This window comes from Palaemon carinicauda, chromosome 12 (genome assembly GCF_036898095.1).
Source record: "Palaemon carinicauda isolate YSFRI2023 chromosome 12, ASM3689809v2, whole genome shotgun sequence".
Lineage (NCBI taxonomy): Eukaryota > Metazoa > Arthropoda > Malacostraca > Decapoda > Palaemonidae > Palaemon > Palaemon carinicauda.
In genome coordinates, this window is record NC_090736.1 from 133,565,651 (window position 1) to 133,588,668 (window position 23,018).

The following is a 23,018-nucleotide window of genomic DNA, read 5'->3' on the forward strand; positions in this document are numbered from 1 at the left end:
TTCCAACCCTTAACCCCCAGGGGGTTATTTTTTTTCCAGCACATTTTGCAGTATTTTTTTTTAAATTGCTCTAACACCCTTAATTTTTGTCATAGAGAGGTCAGGTTGGTCTCATTATCTTGGAAAAGGCCTGAATTTTCTAAAAACAGCTATCAAAAATATATAAAAAAAAAAAATGTATAGCATTTTTTTGCAAGGACGTACCTGTACGTCCATGGGGGTAAAGGGATGGCTTTTGTGAAACGTACCAGTACGTCCTTTGGGGGTAAAAGGGTTAATGTCCAACTAGTAAAAAAAAACCATCAGCAAAATATGGTTACACAGTATCTGTACTCTGCATCCAAGTAAGTGAATAGTCACCATCATAATTTTGTCCATAAGAGAATATGCAAACTGGTGTTTTAAACTACATTAAACTACAAAGATATACTTTAGCTTACATAGACATATCTATCTGGGCTGCACAGTGGATATTACATACAAAAGTTGTGGAGAAAAGCATCAGTTTCTATTGAAATAACAGTGACCTACCAAACTGTGTTGTGCATAAAGTTAGGGCACAGTCCCAATACTATCTTTAAATTGGCATCAACTGTTTTAATTTACTGATAGCTTTTATAACCAACTTTGATAAAATCTTTAACGTTCACTACTGTGATCGATTTCAGTACAACGGGAGGAGGGGGGGTTGTTACTATCAATTAGATTAAATATTACTTTAATAATGTACAATAGAATTATTCAACTAACAATTCTCTATAATTTACAGATAAAAATTATTCAAAACCTATGTCCCCTATTTGAATACACAAAAAAAAAAAAAAAAAAAAAAAAAAAAAAAAAAAAAAAAAAAAAAAAAAAAAAAAAAAAAAACAACCACAAAAGGTCCACATTTCTCCAATATTTATCTAGTATTATCTAGTACAGGACAAATCATCTTACATAAATTATCCCTAGTGCTAAGATCCCTCAAAATATTTGTCAAAAACCTCTTTTACCACAAATTCTTTACAAAAGACAAGTAACTTGTCCACTACAATCTTAGATCCAGGATAACCTATAAGACAAATAACTTGTCCACTACAATCTTAGATCCAGGATAACCTATAAGTCCTAGAACTATCTTTAAAACATCTGATATTTATTCAAAGTTCGGTCGAACAACCTTAGTTTAATCGACATCTTACCTACGTAAGCTGCAGGTCCTGATGACAAAATGGCCTATACCAGCTTCTTCACAAAAACAGGCCATGACAAAATGGCCTTTGCCAGCTTTCTCACAAGAACAGGCCATGACAAAATGGCCTTTGCCAGCTTTCTCATAAGAACAGGCCATGACAAAATGGCCTTTGCCAGCTTTCTCACAAGAACAGGCCAAGACAAAATGGCCTTTGCCAGCTTTCTCACAAGAACAGGCCATGACAAAATGGCCTTTACCAGCTTTCTCACAAGAACAACAGGCCCTTTCAACAGACATCTTCCGCGACAGGCCTTCTAAAAAGATGATCATCCTGAAAGAAAAAAAATGTATTTAGACGCTTATAGATAAGCCATTATGAACTGAGATTTCAGGATATTTTTGTATAATACTTCCCTCCATAAACACCTTAAGCTGCTGAGTAAACACAACTAGAAATGTCATAAGAAAACTTTGAAAAACTATAACTACCCATTTAACCCTTTTACCCCCAGGCTCTTTGGAAATTTCCAACCCTTAACCCCCAAGGGGTTATTTTTTTCCCAGCACATTTTGCAGTATATTTTTTTTAAATTGCTCTAACAGCCTTAATTTTTGTCATGGAGAGGTCAGGTTGGTCTCATTCTCTTGGAAAATGCCTGAATTTTCTCAAAAAATTATCAAAAATATGAAAAAAAAATAAAATTATAGCATTTTTTTGCAAGGACGTACCGGTACATCCATGGGGGTAAAGGGATGGCTTTTGTGAAACGTACCAGTACTTCCTTTGGGAGTAAAAGGGTTAACTTCATAGTGACGGTGCTTTGTAAATAGGTACTTTATAGTTTCTATTAAAGGAAATTCAAAAATTATCAAAAATATGAAAAAAAAAAAATTTATAGCATTTTTTGCAAGGACGTACCGGTACATCCATGGGGGTAAAGGGATGGGTTTTGTGAAACGTACCAGTACGTCCTTTGGGGATAAAAGGGTTAACTTCATAGTGACGGTGCTTTGTAAATAGGTACTTTATAGTTTCTATAAAAGGAAATTCACAAATTATCAAAAATATGAAAGAAAAATTTTTTATAGCATTTTTTTGCAAGGACATACCGGTACATCCATGGGGGTAAAGGGATGGGTTTTGTGAAACGTACCAGTACGTCCTTTGGGGGTAAAAGGGTTAATTTCATAGTGACGGTAGCTTTATAAATAGGTACTTTATAGTTTCTATAAAAGGAAATTCAATCGGGTAAATTTCTCCTCTAAGAGTTTTCTCTTAGTTGAGGAAATCTGTACTACAATGCGCAAGATCATGAACCTGGGTCCCTTAGAAGGGAGAACATTAGATTGCTTTTACAAAATGGCAATTTAGATGCAACTCCAAACTATTGATTGGTTGATTCGATTTATGTAACTTGACTGACATGCCTTTGGGCACTGGAGCTAGGGAGATTATTCAGCACCAAGGGAGTTGATGGGAGAAGTACAAGAGGAAGGCCAAGGTTTGGGTGGATGGATGGTGTGAAGAAAGCTCTGGGTGATAGGAGGATAGATGTGAGAGAGGCAAGAGAGCGTGCTAGAAATAGGAATGAATGGCGAGCGATTGTGACGCAGTTCCGGTAGGCCCTGCTGCTTCCTCCGGTGCCTTAGATGACCGCGGAGGTAGCAGCAGTAGGGGATTCAGCATTATGAGGCTTCATCTGTGGTGGAATTGTGGGAGGTTGGGCTGTGGCACCCTAGCAGTACCAGCTGAACTCGGCTGAGTCCCTGGTTAGGCTGGAGGAACGTAGAGAGTAGTCCCCTTTTTGTTTTGTTTCTTTGTTGATGTCGGCTACCCCCCAAAATTGGGGGAAGTGCCTTGGTATATGGATGGAAGGGACAAATGGAGAGAAGCAAGGAATGAAGAATGGAATGCTAAAAATTAGATAGCCAACAGCTATGGGGGGGACAAATGGACTTGTTTCAAGATGTTAGCAATCCCTATAATGCTCAGTGTGAACCATACTGATGACAGTACCCCCACCTTAATGGAAATACAGTCGCTTTATAAATTACATCTCATTTTAACTAATGAACTCTTTAACCCTTTTACCCTCAAAGGACGTACTGGTACGTTTCACAAAACTCATCCCTTTACCCACATGGACGTACCGGTACGTTCTTGCAAAAAAAATGCTATAAAAATTATTTTTTTCATATTTCTGATAATTTTTTGAGAAAATTCAAGCATTTTCCAAGAGAATGAGACCAACCTGACCTCTCTATGACAAAAATTAAGGCTGTTAGAGCAATTTAAAGAAAATATGCTGCAAAATGTGCTGGGGAAAAAATAACCCCCTGGGGGTTAAGGGTTGGAAATTTCCAAAGAGCCTTTACCCCCATGGACGTACCGGTGCTATAAAAATTTTTTTTTTTTCATATTTTTGATGATTTTTTTTTTAGAAAATTCAGGCATTTTCCAAGAGAATGAGACCAACATGACCTCTCTGACAGAAATTAAGGCTGTTAGAGCAATTTAAAGAAAATATGCTGCAAAATGTGCTGGGGAAAAAATAACTCCTTGGGGGTTAAGGGTTGGAAATTTCCAAAGAGCCTGGGGGTAAAAGGGTTAATAGAAATACAGTCGCTTTATAAATTACATCTCATTTTAACTAATGAACTCTTTAAATAGTAACTCCAAACATCTACATAAACTACTGAAACGACTTTGCTCTAACGCCCTAAATACGTTCAGCTCTTACTTCTTCTTAGCTTTTCGGGAACCCCGTTAAGTTAAAACATTGATTACAGTAAATTCAACCTTCAAAATATCTCTTCATTTACTCTTTCCACCAACCAATCCTAGTTTTTCTAATTTTTCACTTTTATAACACGCGTAAAACTGGTATACACTATCTGAATATCATATCTGAAACTACCCACCATAGGAATACATACTAAATACTTTTAACACTCACCCATTATGCCACAAGTTCCGATGGCTTGAACCGTTAGGTTAGTTTAATCCTTCTGCCCCATGTTAAGTCCACTGTACAGCATTTGGTACAAATTCTACAGGTTCTTATTGCATCCCCTTTTCCTGTTTTCTTCTTCATCTTTTGAATAGTCTTCTTTGCTTTTTATAAAGACTGCAGATTTTCTTAGATCCAAAGTTATGTCAAGCAAGTTAGCAAGAAGAGGTTCTTTTAGTTCTAGGTAATGTTACTCCATTATGTAAATGCATTTTTGGTAGCTCAATTCCAGCTGATTACCGCCCAATTTCCATAAGTCTCATAACTTAGGTTTTTGAACGTCTGAATAGGTTTGCTGAAGGTAATCCTCAGTTCCCTAGTTTGCAATTTGGTCTTTGTAAAGGCCTTGGAGCATGTGATGCCCTTCTTGCAATCTCACTACAGAAATCCCTTGATTGTGATTGGTGCTGCTTTTGACCGTGTTAATCATGAGGCCCTTGTTTTCAAGCTCAAACAGTTGGGAGAGGGTGGGTCTTTTCTTAAGCCTCATAATTGAATTTTTAAGTAATAGATCGCAAAGAGTTGTTGTTGATGGATAGTGTTGTTGACCCATTACTTTTCATACTATATACACATGACATGTGGTTTTGCCCAAAAAACAAGATCATTGCATATGCAGATGATACTACTCTCTCTGCATCAATTCCATCTCCTGAATGTAGATCCGAGTTGCTGAATCTCTTAATAGAGATCTAGCTAAAATTATGGGGTATGAAGTTGAATCCTAACAAAACTCAAAGTGTGATTGCAAGTAGGTCGATGACGGTGGCTCCTCAACATCTGGACCTCGGCATTGATAATGTTTCTTTAACTCTATACGATTCAAAATTTTAGGTACGTTTCTCGACAGTAAATTTACTTTTGAGAAACACATTAGGTCTGTCTCTTCTTCAATTGCACAAAAAATGGGTTCATTGAGAAAGTATTGTATGATTTTCAGTGATCAATCTATTCTGAAGATGTTTTAATTCTTTCATTCCATCTAGTTTTGAGTATTGTTCTCTTGTCTGGTCTTCAGCTGCTTATTCTAATCTTAATTTGTTGGACAGGAACTTATGGTCTGTTAAATTTCTTATTCCTGATCTAGATATTAAGCTGTGGCCCTGTCATTCAGTTAGTTCTATGTGCATGTTATATTAGATTTTCCATAATTCTGACCATCCTTTACATTCAGATCTTCCCAGACAGTACCCTCCCCTTCGTAATACTAGGTATGCAGTTCATTCTGATAGTCAGGCCTTCTCCATCATGACGCTCAATAGTACACAGTATTCTATAAGTTTTAATCAAGCTATGACCAAGTTGTGGAATGATCTTCCAAATCAGGTAGTTGAAATGGTAGAACTTGAAAAGTTCAAACTTGCAGCAAATGTTTCTATGTTGAACAGGCGGACATAAGTCTCTTGATATAGTTTATATATGAAAAATCTGTTTGAATGTTACTGTTCTTAAAATATTTTAATTTAATTGCTCATCATTTCTCATATACTGTAGTTCATTTATTTCCTTTCCTTACTGGGCTATTTTTTCCTGTTGGAGCCCTTAAGCTTATACCATCCTGCTTTTCCAACTAGGGTTGTAGCTTAGCTAGTAATAATAATAATAATAATAATAATACCTCTTCCAATAATACTGTTGCCTGAATCTGGCCGCATGCTTCTTTTCACGTTACTAGTTGCAGTTAGGGAAAGAAACGGGATAGAGAGAAGCCAAGATGATATGAAAGCATCATGAAAAAGGACAGCAGGGACTGAAATTGAGTCCAGTGGAAATACTGTAGAACACATGCCTTAGATGACCGCGGAGGTAGCAGCAGTAGGGGATTCAGTATTATGAAGCTTGATCTGTGGTGGATAATGTGGGAGGGTGGGCTGTGACACCCTAGCAGTACCAGCTGAACTCAGTTGAGTCCCTTGCTAGGCTGGGAGGAACGTAGAGAGTAGAGGTCCCCTTTTTGTTTTTGTTTCTTTGTTGATGTCGGCTACCCCCCAAAATTGGGGGAAGTGCCATGGTATATGTATGTATGTATTACCTTGTTACCTTACTTTAGTTTCAAGGCTGCTTTTCTGGTCCTATTCAGCAGGAGAACCCTACTCTCTACAGGACCTTTACAGTCATTTCATCATGTTCGTTCCAAAGCATTCCACATTTCACACCACATGTTGCTCGTTTATTGCCAAATAAACGACTTCCAACTGAACAAATTACCTTGAGGTTACAAAGATTTTTAATAATAAATCATATTCCCATTCGCAAGTGGAAGAAAAGTGTCCCTCAGCGAACATCATCAACTGATAAGTGGCCGTGAAAATAACGAGCCACAAATAAGTGGTCGGAAAGATAAAGTGTACAATTAGGCATAAAATAAACAATGGTACACTGTACAAGATTAAGAAACCATCATAATCAACAGGAACAAGCGAACATCTCAACGAAAAACAACAAGGGAGAACGTCTCGATGAAGAACAACAAGAACGAACATCTCGACGCAGAACAACAAGAGCGAATGTTTCAACGAAGAACAAGAGCGAATGTTTCAACGAAGAACAAGGGCGAATGTTTCAACGAAGAACAAGAGCGAACGTCTCAACGAAGAACTAGGGGTCCCAAACTCTATTGTGGTATAACATAGGCCAAGAGAAATTCAATGAAGAGGGGTAAACCCTCAATAAAGATATATAGAGTTACTAATATTTGTCAACATAATCAAGTATCTCATAACAATAAAAGGACAGGAGGGGCAGAGTAGGAGAGCAATGCGCCAATGCACGAGGGGTAGTTTGTAGCGCTACGGCCAAGCGTCCTAATTTGCTTATTATCGCTCCGACTGTTATCTTGTATAGAATAAAAACGTTTGGAAATGGTCTACGGATCTTAAATATGTGCTTAAACTCACACTTTTATGTTTTTTGCCGAAAACCCTAAATTACCTGAAAATTTGTGGCTCGAGTTCTTACTCCGGCCACGAATCTTCTCGCTCCCGTAGTAGGTAAGGGGGGGGTCCGGGGGGGCAAAGCCCCCCTGGGTAAGGATACGGCTTTTAGCATAGGTTAGGTGGGTTTTTTAAGTTAGCTTCTCCCGCCAAAATCGTTTTTAGAACGACGGCCACAGTTGAGAATATTCCAGTTTTCTACGAACTCGATTTTAGAATGACGGCCACAGTCCACCCCACTTTATAATATTCCCATTTTCTATGAATGAAAACGGATCTGGCCGTCACCCTACAAAGGCTCCTTCACGAGTTAACACTCCTGAAATTCACATTCAGTACAAATCCAGAAAAGTTAGCAGTGTTATGATCAAAATGGACTTGAGAATTCTGTCTACAGCCTACAGCAGCTATAAATTGGAGTCTTTGAAGCCATTTAGTGCACTTGTGCAACACAGAAAAATCTCTGCAATTGCACTAAGCAGTAAATGTTTGAATAAGTTGGACAGTGGCATTAGGAATCACCAATATAAAGTTAATTGGCCTAAGTTAAGAAACAAATGTGAGAAACCATGAAGTAAAGTGTGGGAATGGAGGCACCTTGGAGGGTAATACTACTCACAAAATGTCCTCAGGGATTCATTTAATCCAGGTCATTAGAACCCTTTAAACAAACTTCAGCCCTATCATATTGCATTCAAGTCACAGACCGATATGAAGAAAGGGCCCGGTGTCAAATAAAGATTACTGTCAACAATTTATAATGTCAATTACAGTTCAAAAAGAGACTATTAAGGTTGAATACTTGGCTCCTATAGGAAAAACTGAAAACGCCTACTTGGAATGAGCTTAAAAGTATTCCAAGAGGGGGTCATTTCAAAAAGCAGAAGAGGATGAAACAAGTTTTTAGTTCTCAGAAGCTATCCCATATTGTGGAATTCAGGCCCAGGAGTCTGAAAGGTATGATACTTGGTCAGTTCAAAAGCATCATTATTCTGCTTTCATTTGCTTTATATTCCCTGCTTTGGTTTGGCACAGTACATACTCCTTCACCGGTCTTCAATGTCTTTGGTAAATTCATGGGTAGTCTCTTACTGGGTCTGTATATGAATTTTATACCAAAAGTATCACGTTTACAACTATTTTCATGGTCAGTTCTACTAGTTGTGATGCGGGATCTGTACTGTGTGACATTTCATGTTCTAAATCCAGAGGGCTGTCATGATGAACCTGCAATAAAAACGCAACTCTTTTTAGAAAACAAAACTTAAATGTAATTGAACGAGAGGATATAACTTAAAAATAACAGTAATACAATAAATCTTTAAGATTTGTATTCTTCCTAGATATACAACTCCTCCCCCCAGAGTCATTCAAATTGGTTACACTTAATGTCAATTTTCTACAACAGACAATAAAGAAAAAAAAAAACGGGGTCCAGTTGTAAGCGTAATAGGTTACTTGGCAGCTCTGGTGCTATGATGAAAGCTCCACTCTACCCTGGTCAAAGACTTGTGGGTTGTTTCAGGCAGGACCTTTGCTTAAATGACTCAGGTTTGTATAACTACTAAGAAATTATTTAAAATTCTTAGTTTATTTTTATGTGAATACAAACTTCTAAGTTATTCAAATGGCACTCTCCCTTAGGTGGGAAGAGGTGTCCATTAACAAGCATTCACTATCTCTAGGACAATCACAACAGTAAAACCAGGTATTTGGCAAAGTCAAAACGTAAGTCATTGACAGCACTCCAACCAGCTCGTGAATAGGCGACGTTGTGGTGTCTAAGCACTCTAGGTTCAGTATAAGATAGAGATGAAGCTTTATGAAAATTAGGCATCAAAATATCAATACAGTAGTTATATACATTCATAATTAAGAATTGCATTAAGGGGTGATCCAGCGAATAGTCCTTGACTTATCTTACGAGTACGTTCAGACTTAATCCACATTTCATATCCTAATAATGCAGAGAATAACTGATGCATGATAAAGAATTAGGTGTCCCGTAAGGGCATAACCTAAATTATTTGCCGAGCTGCAACGATAGGACCTAAAGAAAAGGTGTCTAAGGATCTGCGAGTACAATCTTTCAGGTAGTGACCTGTGAAGGTTTTCTTCCTCCTCCAGACACCTGCACTGAGAACTTGGGCTACCGAGTGGTTCTTGTGGAACGCTATGGTTGCAACTAGATCACGGACATCCTGTGCTTTAGGCTGGCAACATTTCCTGAGGATTTATACACTCTTATAATGGCTTCACGGAACCAAAAAGAAATGGTATTCTTTGAAATTTTCTTTTTGGAGATGCCTGCGCTCACAGATAAGTTTGGAATTTTAAGTGTAAAAGAGGCTCTTCTCTCTAAATATTTTCACTGCTCTTATGAGACACAGTAACAGATTATTTAGACCATCAGTTACCTCTTTGAGAGGTGATTTCATGGAAGAGTCAAATCTACGATCAGTAATAGCCGACTGCTCTTATGAAACACAGTAACAGATTATCTAGACCATCAGCTACCTCTTTGAGAGGTGATATCACGGAAGAGTCAAATCTACGATCAGTAATAGCCGACTGCTCTTATGAAACACAGTAACAGATTATCTAGATCATCAGCTACCTCTTTGAGAGGTGATATCATGGAAGAGTCAAATCTACGATCAGTAATAGCCGACTGCTCTTATGAAACACAGTAACAGATTATCTAGACCATCAGCTACCTCTTTGAGAGGTGATATCATGGAAGAGTCAAATCTACGATCAGTAATAGCCGACTGCTCTTATGAAACACAGTAACAGATTATCTAGATCATCAGCTACCTCTTTGAGAGGTGATATCATGGAAGAGTCAAATCTACGATCAGTAATAGCCGACTGCTCTTATGAAACACAGTAACAGATTATCTAGATCATCAGCTACCTCTTTGAGAGGTGATATCATGGAAGAGTCAAATCTACGATCAGTAATAGCCGACTGCTCTTATGAAACACAGTAACAGATTATCTAGATCATCAGCTACCTCTTTGAGAGGTGATATCATGGAAGAGTCAAATCTACGATCAGTAATAGCCGACTGCTCTTATGAAACACAGTAACAGATTATCTAGATCATCAGCTACCTCTTTGAGAGGTGATATCACGGAAGAGTCAAATCTATGATCAGTAATACAGTAGCCAGATTTTGCGTCTTAGCCACAAACTTGGAAACAAAGGAAACAGATAATTCTTCCCCCCCTTTGGAATGCAACACAAGGTACATCAAACCATGTTATTCGCTAACTCTCTTGACTGATGCTAAGGTAAGGAGAGAGACAGTCTTCAGGGTGAGAGTGCCGTCCAGAGCTTTATGCATGGGCTTAGAGGGGGGCCATCTTCAGGGACCTAAGAAGCTTTGTCACATACCAAGAAGGAGGCTTGAGTTCCCGAAGAGGAAAAGTCTATTCAAAACTTCTAATGAGAGCGGAGAATTTGCATGACGACGAAACATTAAGCTCTTTCGGTTTAAAAACCTTGCTCAAAGCCGAGTGGTAGCCCTTCACCACGAGAGATTAAGCTCTTTCGGTTTAAAAACCTTGCTCAAAGCCGAGTGGTAGCCCTTCACCACGAGAGATTAAGCTCTTTCGGTTTAAAAACCTTGCTCAAAGCAGAGTGGTAGCCCTTCACTGCGAGAGATTAAGCTCTTTCGGTTTAAAAACCTTGCTCAAAGCCGAGTGGTAGCACTTCACCGCGAGAGATAAACTCTTTCGGTTTAAAAACCTTGCTCAAAGCCGAGTGGTAGCCATTCACCGCGAGAGATAAACTCTTTCGGTTTAAAAACCTTGCTCAAAGCCGAGTGGTAGCCCTTCACCGCGAGAGATTAAGCTCTTTCGGTTTAAAAACCTTGCTCAAAGCCGAGTGGTAGCCCTTCACCGCGAGAGATTAAGCTCTTTCGGTTTAAAAACCTTGCTCAAAGCCGAGTGGTAGCCCTTCACCGCGAGAGATAAACTCTTTCGGTTTAAAAACCTTGCTCAAAGCCGAGTGGTAGCCCTTCACCGCGAGAGATTAAGCTCTTTCGGTTTAAAAACCTTGCTCAAAGCCGAGTGGTAGCCCTTCACCGCAGTGACTGAAAGGGATTTCTCATTCCTCAGGAACACAAAAAAGTCAATAATCAGGGGAACATTGGCTTTGAGTTGAGCAATATTCTCCCTATGACATCGGCCACAGAAGGTTGTGTACCTGGCTTGCTGAACCTCTGCTGACAAATTTCAGAGGCACAGTATACATTGTTTCGCAGTTGATCCCGAAAAGCCTCTCTTTCAGAGGAGATGCTAGATAACCTCCAACCGTGAAGAGATAGGCAGTGAACTGGTTCGTGGAATATTCTTACGAGAGGTTGGTACAACAGGTTTGTCCATTCTGGAAGTTCTCTCTGACTTTCCGTGAGAAGGTCCAGCAGGTCTCGATACCACTCTACCTAGGCTATTTTGGGGCTACTAGCATTACTCCAACGTCTTGGGATGCTCGGATTCTGTTCAGGACCTGGCAAATCAGACAGAATGGCAGAAAGGAGTACAAGTCTAGTCTGTTCCAAGGGTGCTGGAAGGCATCTTCCATTGCTGCAGCTGGGTCCAGGACTGGAGAGCAATACACCAAGAGCTTGTTCAGGTGAGTGGCAAACATTTCTAGTGATGGGGAACCCTACAAAGTCACAAGAATTGTGCTACTAGAGGAATCAAAGACCATTCAATATCAATTGTTGTCCCAGGTCGACTTGAATGGTCCACTATGACGTTCCTCTTGCCGGGAATGAATCTCGATAAGAGGGACACTGCGTTGTTCTGTGCTCTCAACTGTGTATCTCTACCACTAGTTGGCATAGCCGGAGCGCAATTGCACCTCCTTTCTTGGAGATATAGATCACGACTGTGGAGTTGTTGCTCATCAGCACCACAGAGTGACATTTGAGTGTCTTCAAGAAGTGAAGTAACACTAGATATGCTGCTTTCATTTCCAGGTAATTGATGTGAAAGGCCTTGTCCTGAGACCAGACCTGAAATCTGCTTGCTTTTCAGGTGAGCGCCGCATCCTTGGCAAAAAGCATCCGAGAATAGAAGGAATTCCAGGGAAGAGACCTGAAGGGGTGTTCCTGCCAACAGGTTCTCCTGTCTCGACTACAATTGGAGATCTGTCACTACCTCCAGGGGCACTGACAGCAAGGTTACAGGATGGTCGGATGCTTGTGACCACCAGCACGTCAAAGCCACTGCACCGAGCAAAGATGCATCCTCCCGAAGAGGACCAGCTTCTCCAATGTGGTGGTGTCCCAAAAGCTTTTGCCAAGAGCGAGCAAGAAGCGGATCACCTTCCAAGAAGATTTCTGCCATTTTCCTGAATCTTAATATTAAACCCTTTCGGCAGATGGAAATGGTCTGGCCTGATATCTGATGTTTCTCTTGTGCAAAAGTGCCGAGGGAGGCATCTTAGAGGATCTGCTCACTTTGAGCAAGTTCTCCAAGGCCAAGACTTGTGCATTAAATGAGTCCAGCTTGTCATGTGGTTGATTCGAGAGCGCCACATCAAGCCTATGTTTAGTGCTTCGAGATTGGGGAAAGAATGTGTCAATAACACTACGCCTATTGGCAATTTGCACATGAGGAGGCTTGTCCAGGCCATCCAAGCGACAAATTATGATCAAGAACTTGATAAAGTAAGAACGTTCTGACCCAGATATCAGAACCTCGTGAAGAGCTACATCAGCCGAGCTGGTGCCCAGGTATGTAACGGGGTTACCTGGAGTAGTCAATAGTAATTGAGTCATGAGTCTCGGTAAAAGGCTCTTGTCTAGGGGTAACTGGCATTTTCACCTTGTGGGGCTTGCCAGAAGACTTATACAGGGTTGCCTCCGTACAAGGGCAAAAGGCAGTCTCGACTCTAGGGCGTGACATACGTTTACGAGAACGAAGGGAGACTCGACATTTTAACAGGAGATACTTCCAAAAGCAAAAAGTCATCCCACGTAAACTTCGCCATGAGGGGCTCACCACTCATAACGATAATGGGAGGCAAGGGAGATCTATGCATATCAGAATACAATAGGTGATAATACATTCATAAAAGTAGAATCATCAAAAATTAATTCCCGGCCTTCGTCCCCGTAACTGGAGCTTCAGAAGGTTCAAGAAACGAAGGAGCAGGGTGGGGGATATTGGTCGTTGCAGAAAAAGCGCCTACGCTTCTTGCTCTTACTAGAAGACGACAAGGAAGGGGAACAATTCCTCTTGGCTCATTTCTTGCAATAGGAACAATATCTTTCCCTCTGGGAGGTCGGCCACTCCCTACAACACTTGCATGGAGATTCCATAGAACATCTTTTGCCATAGCATAACGGGCAGACAGGATATGGAATGACCTCAAACCTACTCATGAAAGTGCCAAAAGGGCGAGACCACCACGGCAGGGGAAGGTCTGCATGACACTAGAAACACTAGACATTGATGAGTACAATAAGTAGCAATGATAAAGAACAAACACAAATCACTAAAGCACCACACAGTCGTGCTCGTAGAGTGAAGAGGGAAGCCCTCTTAATGGAATGGCGACCAGAGGAGAAGTGGAGCTTGCATCACAGCAGCATGAAATGCAACCCAGCAGTGGAGTTGCCAGGTAACCTATCACGGTTACAACTGGATCCCGTTTTTTCTTTTCATTGTCTGTTCTTAGAAATTGACATTAGGAATAATCCATTTAAACGACTCGGAAGTTTGTATCAGCGTAGGAATAACATCTAGTTATGATAGTTCACGTCCATATATGTTGACTATTGCACTTGAGGCAAGTAAGTGAATGATAATGGAGAAATAAAACGAACAATATCAAATCTGGGATCTAAACACATACCAAATATGTAGCAGAAATGTCTTTAGATGCCAAAAGATAAATAAGTTTTACAACTACTTAAAAACTATAACTTACTGTGTCATAAACAATTTGTAAATGCATGTCAAAGACATTGTATTATTCTTTATGTACAGTATACTATATTTACCAATTATCAATATAAATGCTTTATATAGAAATCTTTATCACATGGTTTCTTTTTCAAAATCGAACAAGAACCAAAGCACTAAAATTTATCAATTAGCATCTGACAAAGAAATTTTCTTACATCCATCACATATGTATTTCAACTTCACAACTGAATCAACTTGAAAATAACGTAGTTACCGTTCAATGTTTAGGGTATTAAAATACATTATACTTAACCCTTTTACCCCCAAAGGGTACATTTCACAAAACCCATCCCTTCACCCCCATGGACGTACCGGTACTTCCTTGCAAAAAAAATGCTTTAAAAAATTTTTTTTTTCAGAATTTTGATAATTTTTTAAGAAAATTCAGGCATTTTCCAAGAGAATGAGACCAACCTGACCTCTCTATGACAAAAATTAAGGCTGTTAGAGCAATTTAAAAAAAATATACTACAAAATGTGCTGGGAAAAAAATAACCCCCTGGGGATTAAGGGTTGGAAATTTCCAAAGAGCCTGGGGGTAAAAGGGTTAAATGCTTTCTATGACATTTAAAAATGACAAATCCAGAGATAATTTTTAGTTTTCCCTGACTAATTCAAAAACTGTAATTAATGATGCTGATATCAATGTATTTATGAATAAAGTTCTAAATTTAGTGCATTTAATACTCATTTAAATTTACTAAGTGAAAGAGGTTAATTGACGAAATATACACTTCCTTACCATTTACTGAGCAGCAACAGATGACATTCATGAAGATCGGAAAAAAATCAGTTTCCGGATGCCTAGACCGAGACGATGTCGATTTGATCCCATCAGACGTTCACAACAGCAAGACCTATCAAATAACATATCATCAGAACGGTGAAGTAAAAACCATCGCTATTACTAAATGAGGGATCAGACCTATGCTAATATTGGGAAGTTAATAAGTTAAAAAAAAAATCATCATCTGGGAAGCTCATTCTTCTTCTTTTTCTTCTTCGTCTGCATCTTTTCCCACTTCTATGTGGGGTCAATGTTTCTGGCCAGCTTTCTCCATCTACCTCTGTCCCACACTTCATCACCGGTTAATCCCTTTGATCGAAGGTCATCCTTGATACAGTCCATCCACATAAGCTTTGGTCTCCCTCTCCTCCTCCTTCCCTGTACCTCCATTTCCATCACTCTCCTCCCAATATATAAGGGGAGCTCATTCTTTCACATATTTCTGGCAATTCAGCATGCCCAAACGTAGTGCATTAAATATGCATTTACACATCTTTGTAATTATATAATGCCAGTTATGGTCAGTACAAACCATTCAGCATTTACAATTATGTATATCATTGCAGACTACTTTCTGAAAATACGGAATGAGGTAATTAGAGGTACCACAGGAGTTAGGGAACTATCAGATAAGATCCAAGAAAGTAGACTGAGGTGGTATGGTCATGTCATGAGAAGAGATGAACAGTATATTGGGAGGAGAGTGATGGAAATGGAGGTACAGGGAACGAGGAGAGGGAGACCAAAGCGAAGGTGGATGGACTGTATCAAGGATGACCTTCCATCAAAGGGATTAACCGGAGATGAAGTGTGGGAAAGAGGTAGATGGAGAACGCTGGCCAGAAACATCGACCCTACATAAAAGTGGGAAAAGATGCGGACAAAGAAGATGATGACGACGACCAAGTCTTTTATTACTTGTTCTTGAAACAAGTAGTAAATGGCATCATTGAAACAAACTCATTGGTTTAACTGTTGGTTGAACAATATAATTTCTTAAATTGTTTAAGTTTAGTACAGTAAAAGAAATTGATTAATTCAGTGGCATTAATTCTAACCCTAATAACTTAGTTGTAAGATGTAGACATCGTAAGATTAACTAACTTTGGATTGATTTATCCGAGTCATACAAAATTCGATGATTGACCTTTCTAATCTAAGGATGTCTGAGATGATCACCCTCAGGCAGAGACATTGAATCGTAAAAAGGATAAGCAATTTTCCGCATTTTTAGCATTGCCAATTGAAGCGTCTTCATTATACTGTATGTGTTTAAAGGCCACTCATGAATGGCAGAGGCAAGGGACAGTGACATTGCCCTATCAAGCAGGACAATGCCCTAGAGACTGACCATATTACATATGATCAGCACCCAAGCCACCTCTCCACCAAAGCTAGGACCAAGGAGAGCCAGGCAATGGCTGCTGATGATTCAGCACACACACCTATAGGTTCCCCCATATCCCCCATCCTTAGCTCACAAGGATGGTGAGGTTGCAGTGACCAAAGGAACTAACGAGTTTAAATGGGACTTGAACCCTAGTCTGGCAATCACCAGGCAAGGGTGCTACCACCAGGCCACCATCCTGAACAAGGATATCCACACACTTGAAATACAGAATTCTGATTTTCCTCCATACTTGGAGCTAGACTAGCTAACTAATTTCAACTGCTAAATATAAATCGACTACTTCTTCATCTCTAAGACAAGAAAGTAGATTGACAAAAGTACACACTCCCTTACCATTCATGGGGCAGAAACATAGACGACATTCTGAATATGAAAAAGAATCAGTCCCGCGATGTCTAAACTGTGCGGATGGCGTAGATTGGACCTGGTCGCACGTTCCCAGCAGCAAGACCTACGAAATAACAGACTATCAGTATGGTGTAGTCAAAATAATCCTACGCTAGCATTGGTAAGTTAATAAAGTAAAAAAACAAAGATATGAAAAAAAAGTTCATTCTTTTACAGTCTTCTAGCAAATCAGTAAGCCTACCATCGAAGTTAAATGCTGCACACTCCTTCAAAAAAATAAAATAGGACTTAAAAGTGACAAATTCGGAGATAAATTGTATTTTTCCCTAACTTATACAAACCTGGAGCTATTTATTGGATATTACTTCTAGCGGAGCTGGAAGGCAGCCATTAGATTTTAATTGCGAGGTGGCAACCCTACCTAACTGCTACAGTGGGTAGGTAGGAGAGGGTGGCTGGGGAGCTACCCAGCCACCTATATCTACTCAGGGTTCAGTGAACCACAAACCCCCTGCATCCACTCACGATAGGGCGGGTGGACAGTTATACATACCTGGGAGTTGTAATAGACAAGCAACTCACCTTCAAGGAGGAAATCAAGTATCTCAAGGGAAAAGCGGATGAGATACGTGACTAAACTAAATGACGGAGCAAATGAGCAGGTTCAAAAGAAGTACTAACTAGCCTGTTCCAGAACACTAGTAGACTATGCTGCTCCAACCCTTACAAACCTGATGTTCCAGAACGCTAGTAGACTATGCTGCTCCAACTCTTACAAACCTGATGTTCCAGAACACTAGTAGACTATGCTGCTCCAACCCTTACAAACCTGATGTTCCAGAACACTAGTAGACTATGCTGCTCCAACCCTTACAAACCTGATGTTCCAGAACGCTAGTAGACTATGCTGCTCCAACCCTTACAAACCTGACAGACACCCAAAAAGCCTCAGTAGAAGTCATTCAAAATAATGCCATGAGGCTCATGCTAGGAGCCCCAATATGGACAAGACTATGCAACATAAGAATGGAAACTGGTCTGCCATCCCTTGAAGACAGGATTGCACAGAGAAAAGCATCCACAATTGCAAAGATGTTCCTCTCAGACAGAGATTCTATAACAAAAATGAGGGTACGAGAGGAACTATCAAAGCACCCTGAGGTTCGAGCCCCAAGCTCCTATGGCAAAGACCATAGTAACAACATAAAGAGCCTGGGCCTAGCTGAGGAAATCTTGCAACTCAGCCCAGACTCAGGACAGGACGCACAACACATTCCCACCTTGGAAGAAACAAGTAGCAACTTTCAGGTATACTAAGCTTCCTAGAGCAAAGGAAGACTGCATAATGGAGGAACTCAGAAATGCAGCCCAGGCAGCAATCCGGTTTGCGGAAACAGCAGGGGCGCTGGCCTACTGTACTGACGGTACTGTAGACCCTGGAACCCAAACAGCGGGAGCTGCAGTATTTTCAAGTAACCTTACAGCCTGCTGGAGGACATCCAACAATGTCTCCACCATGCAGACAGAGCTTGTTGCAATAAAACAAGCACTACAATACTCCATTGAAAATACGGAAGGACCAGTAGTCATACATACTGATTCAAGATCATCAATGCAAGCCTTGCAACAGGAAAAGAATAAAGAAAACAAGGCCCTGCTGGCTGATATCAAAACACTACTGTATCAGCACAATGAAAGAGGCAGACATGTAACTCTAAACTGGATTCCCAGTCACATTGGGATACCAGGGAATGAGAAGACTGATGAACTAGCCAAAAGCACCAGGTACATAGAAAGAGTACAGGTGCACATACAGCCTGCACTACAACAGATTAAGAATAAAATAAAGCCACAGCTCAAAGAAAATCTAATCAAGGAGCTACACAAGTGGATAGGAAATGGCTCTCCCTTCGCCACATGGTAAAAATGGGCCACGGAGCTAGAGCCTTCCCCCCACAGACACACACACCCCAAGAGAGCAGGCTGTATGTATACACAGGCTCAGACTGGGATACAAGGCAAACTGGGAGATCTTGGATAACAACCAAAGACCCGGCGAACACTGTGATGTCACACCACAACAGGCCCTCCTGCACTACCTACTAGAGTGTAGGGAAACAACACAGCTCAGAGGTGACCGACAAATAGACACCAACTCACCACAAGCCTGGCAGGCTGCTGCCACACTGGGAAAAGCAATTGTCGAAAACATAGACTACCTCCACCAAGGTAACGACCTCAGAAACTCATTCAACTATCTCATCCCCTAACCGTAAGGCCCCATTCACATAATCATCTGTATTTTTCTGAACTTACTCTACTACTAAAAACCTTCCGCAGGGACCCTAGGGAGTAAAGGGTTGGACAACCCTACCTGTAATCTTTTCCTACTATTCAAAGGTCTTACACCCCCTTTTTCTAACTACCACTATCCGTGACATGATGGCCCTCTCCTACTACCACCATCATCTTTACCCTGTTCACAACTGTCTCTACAACTGAAAACTTTTCAAATTTCCTTTTAAATGATCAACCAACCTTACAATTTGCAGGTTACCTACGGGCCGACCAAGGGAAAGGCCCGTGCCAACAAGAAGTGTTGGCTTTAATACAACCACCATCAGAACTACGTCACTCTTTACTTTTGGCTGGTAGAGAGCGAACGTCTCCTCTCTCCCTTCAAGGCGTAGCCATTTACCACTATAGCTTTACGCTTATTCTTTACTTTACAGATACAGTACTGAAGTTATATCATCATCATCATCAGATGTTTAAACTCGCATCCTCAAGAGAAATTTGAATATGCTTCAAGCGTTCTCCACCCTCAATACAAAAAAGTACTAGGCATTATAGGACAAAACCCTGTAATATTCTACCAGTAGTTCACTACTCCAATAACTAGTATGGCCAGCTTTGATAATCCACAAAGGGCAACTAGAAAGTTGTAGGTGACTAGATCCTATTGTAAGAATCTGATCATGAACTGCAACCACCACGTCCTCTCTTGCTCTCCTTTCTTTGACACGCTTCAACATCAGCCTTCCTCTGTCTTTTCTTTCTTTTACACACTTCAACACCAGCCTTCCTCTCTTGTCTTTCCTTTCTTTTACACACTTCAACACCAGCCTTCCTCTCTTGCTCTCCTTTCTTTGACACTTCAAAACCAGCCTTCCTCTCTTACTCTAATTTCTTTTACACTCTTCAACACCAGCATTCCTCTCTTGCTCTCCTTTCTATGACAAACTTCAACACCAGCCTTCCTCTCTTCTCTCTCCTTTCTTTTACACTCTTCAACACCAGCCTTCCTCTCTTGCTCTCCTTTCTTTGACACTTCAAAACCAGCCTTCCTCTCTTGCTCTCCTTTCTTTTACACTCTTCAACACCAGCCTTCCTCCCTTGCTCTCCTTTCTTTGACACACTTAAACATCAGCCTCCCTCTTTTGCTCTCCTTTCTTTGACACTTCAAAACCAGCCTTCCTCTCTTGCTCTCCTTTCTTTGACACTTCAAAACCAGCCTTCCTCTCTTGCTCTCCTTTCTTTGACACTTCAAAACCAGCCTTCCTCTCTTGCTCTCCTTTCTTTGACACTTCAAAACCAGCCTTCCTCTCTTGCTCTCCTTTCTTTGACACTTCAAAACCAGCCTTCCTCTCTTGCTCACCTTTCTTTGACACTTCAAAACCAGCCTTCCTCTTTTGCTCTCCTTTCTTTGACACTTCAAAACCAGCCTTCCTCTCTTGCTCTCCTTTCTTTGACACTTCAACACCAGCCTTTCTCTCTTGCTCTCCTTTCTTTTACACTCTTCAACACCAGCCTTCCTCCCTTGCTCTCCTTTCTTTGATACACTTCAACATCAGCCTCCTTCTCTTGCTCTCCTTTCTTTGACACTTCAAAACCAGCCTTCCTCTCTTGCTCTCCTTTCTTTGACACTTCAAAACCAGCCTTCCTCTCTTGCTCTCCTTTCTTTGACACTTCAAAACCAGCCTTCCTCTCTTGCTCTCCTTTCTTTGACACTTCAAAACCAGCCTTCCTCTCTTGCTCTCCTTTCTTTGACACTTCAAAACCAGCCTTCCTCTCTTGCTCTCCTTTCTTTGACACTTCAAAACCAGCCTTCCTCTCTTGCTCTCCTTTCTTTGACACTTCAAAACCAGCCTTCCTCTCTTGCTCTCCTTTCTTTGACATTTCAAAACCAGCCTTCCTCTCTTGTTCTCCTTTCTTTGACACTTCAAAACCAGCCTTCCTGTCTTGCTCTCCTTTCTTTGACACTTCAAAACCAGCTTTCCTCTCTTGCTCTCCTTTCTTTTACACTCTTTAACACCAGCCTTCCTCTCTTGCTCTCCTTTCTTTTACACTCTTCAACACCAGGCTTCCTCTCTTGTTCTCCTTTCTTTGACACTTCAAAACCAGCCTTCCTCTCTTGCTCTCCTTTCTTTGACACTATTTAACACAACCGTTCCTCTATAGCTCTCCTTTCTTTGACACTAACACCATCATTCCTCCCTTGCTCTTTTATCTTTGACATTATTTAATGCCACCCCTTGCTCTCCTTTTTTTGACACTCTTTAACACCGACCTTCCTCTCTTGCTCTCCTTCCTTTGACAGTGTTTAACGCCAGCCCTTCATCTCTTTCTCTCCTTTCTTTGACTATTTAACACAAACTCTTCCTATCTTGCATGAATATTTAGAAGATAAATACACACAAAAGAAACACTGCAAAATTGAAATCTTTTCAGATCAGTTTTGTAAAAAATAAATGCAGAAAACTTAATGCAAGTATTTTATTTTTGTCCAGTAGGAAAAACCTGCTGAATAATCTCTCTCTCTCTCTCTCTCTCTCTCTCTCTCTCTCTCTCTCTCTCGTTGGTGTGTTTTAACCTGCTAGGCATACTCAAACCTAGTTCCTAACCTGTCAGAGGAGAAAGTTATCAGTTGACCTTGTCATCAACAGTTCAAGGGTGCTCATGAATGGCAGAGGCAAGGGAAGGTGACATTGCCCTATCAACCAGGACAATGCCCTAGAGAGTGACCATATATACACATAATCAGTGTCCAAGCCCCTCTCCATCCAAGCTAGGGCCAAGGAGGGCCCGGCAATGGCGGCTGACGACTCGGTAGATAGAGCCATAGGCTCCCTCAAACCCACCATCCTTAGCTCACAAGGAGGGTGAGGTTGCAGCGAGCAAAGAAACTATCGAGTTTGAGCAGGACTCAAACCCCAGTCAGGAACGTTACCACATCGGCCACATTTTCCTCAATAGTTACTGATATTTTCACCTTAAATGATCAATGAACAAGAGAGTAAGTAATACAACGAAAAATACAAAACTCAAAACACTTACTTTCACATATTTCTTTCTTGATAATGCAGTATCGTCATATCTTAGAGAAGTTATTAAGCCACTTCGATACATCTACGACCCTGATTCGATACAACCCAATTCACCGGACTAAACTTAAATTCGTTCTAATATTTACAAAATTTATCTCGTCTCATATTCAAGTTGTTTTCTTAGGTATATATTTATCACACTTATACGTACCATCTGCTGACTAGCGTGAAACATTCAAAATTCAGATATTTACGTTATATCGATAGGCGTGTATTCATGATTTTCATACTTATTTCTAATGCAAAGTATACAAATTTCAGACATCAATAATTGTACAAACATTCTACGTTAAGTGGTGGTTTTAATATCTAAATACATCTACCATTTTAACCCTTTTACCCCCAGGCTCTTTGGAAATTTCCAACCCTTCACCCCCAAGGGGTATTTTTTCCCCAGCATATTTTGCAGTATGTTTTTTTGAAATTGCTCTAACAGCCTTAATTTTTGTCATAGAGAGGTCAGGTTGGTCTCATTCTCTTGGAAAATGCCTGAATTTTATCAAAAAATTATCAAAAATATGAAAAAAAAAATTTATAGCATTTTTTTGCAAGGACGTACCGGTACGTCCAAGGGGGGAAAGGGATGAGTTTTGTGAAACGTACCAGTACGTCTTTTGGGGGTAAAAGGGTTATCAATCAATCAGATCTTTAGGTGTTTATTGTATGAACATTTCATTGGGATTTGATTTGGCAAATCTAATTTTTTGCAAAAGAAAAAACAATGCAGGAGATTAAACGGTTAATGGAACTACTTGTTTCTGGACAAATACAAAACAATAAGACATTGACTTTGTTAAGAAGTTACTTTGAATTTGACCTTAAGAAAAAGTTACTTTGAATTTGACCTTAATAAAAAGTTACTTTGAATTTGACCTTAAGAAAGAGTTACTTTGAATTTGACCTTAAGAAAAAGTTACTTTGAATTTGACCTTAAGAAAAAGTTACTTTGAATTTGACCTTAAGAAAGAGTTACT

General features: G+C 40.2%; 2 long non-coding RNA genes across 2 annotated transcripts in view; both read right to left on the reverse strand.

Moving 5' to 3' along the window:
• Nucleotides 1-8,298, reverse strand: part of LOC137651291 (uncharacterized) — a 23,580-nt gene extending 15,282 nt beyond the window's left edge. Inside the window, exons 1-2 of the long non-coding RNA XR_011046071.1 lie at nt 4,138-8,298; nt 1,188-1,511 (exon numbers count right to left, since the gene is read on the reverse strand). This is a non-coding gene — a long non-coding RNA (uncharacterized lncRNA). The remainder of the gene's footprint in view (nt 1-1,187; nt 1,512-4,137) is intronic.
• Nucleotides 8,293-22,375, reverse strand: LOC137651289 (uncharacterized). Its single transcript, XR_011046070.1, has 4 exons — nt 21,995-22,375; nt 16,643-16,760; nt 14,854-14,968; nt 8,293-8,351 (listed from the first exon to the last, which is right to left on the reverse strand). It is a non-coding gene; the product is annotated as an uncharacterized lncRNA (long non-coding RNA).
• Nucleotides 22,376-23,018: the final 643 nt, after the last annotated feature.